Genomic DNA, 927 nt, shown 5'->3' on the forward strand with positions numbered 1-927 from the left:
GCATAACATTGTTCATAGGTATCACCTGTGGGGGAGCCTGCTTATGCCCATGCGGCTGCTCTGCCACGGTGGGCTTCGGAGTAGCATGGCGATGATGGGCCAGCGTTCCGCTCGGCATTTTGTTCACTGACATTGTAGAAGTCTCGTGCGATGTGGGGCCGATAACGCGTCCGTTGCGGAGATGCATCCCTTACCAAGCGAAGATTTCAAGGTGTGAATCATTAAAACATAGTATTTCTACTCCCAAGTCCGGAAAGAACAAAGATTTCAATTCCGGAACAGCCCCCAAATGCAGTGCACAGCGCCTTCTGCTGCTGCTGCTGCTGCTACTCCTCCCCCCACTCATCATCCTCATCAGCAGCAAGCAGTGCTGCTGCTGCTCCTGCTGGTGCTGCTGCTGCTGCGCTGCTGCTCCTACAGCGCTGCAGCAGCAGCAGCAGCAACGGCACCAGCGTGCCTGCTATTTGTGCTGCTGCTGCTCAAAAGCTCTACATGCAGCGGCAGCAGCAGCAGCAGCAGCAGCAGCAGATGGTTGCTGCAGACTCACTTTTTAATTCATTATTTTTTTGTTTATTATTATTTATTTATTTATTATTATTTATTTATTATTGTTTATTTATTTATTATTAATTTATTATTAGTTATTTATTATTTATTTATTAACATTTTATTGCTCACCTTTGCTGTAATGTGTCTTTTCAGAAAGTCCCAAAGTAGTTCGTGGACAGCCTTTCTTTCCACCATATTGAATAAATTTAAATTAAATTAAATTAAATTAAATTAAATTAAATTAAAGTTATTTAAATTGAACTAAATCAATTGATTAAATGATATTTGTTTAAATTAAAGTTATTTAAATTGAATTAAATTGGTGTATATTGAATTAAGTTGAATTAAATTAAACAGATTTAAATTGATCTAAATTAA

The sequence above is a fragment of the Eimeria tenella genome, genomic scaffold (genome assembly GCF_000499545.2).
Source record: "Eimeria tenella Houghton genomic scaffold, Eth_scaff451, whole genome shotgun sequence".
NCBI lineage: Eukaryota > Apicomplexa > Conoidasida > Eucoccidiorida > Eimeriidae > Eimeria > Eimeria tenella.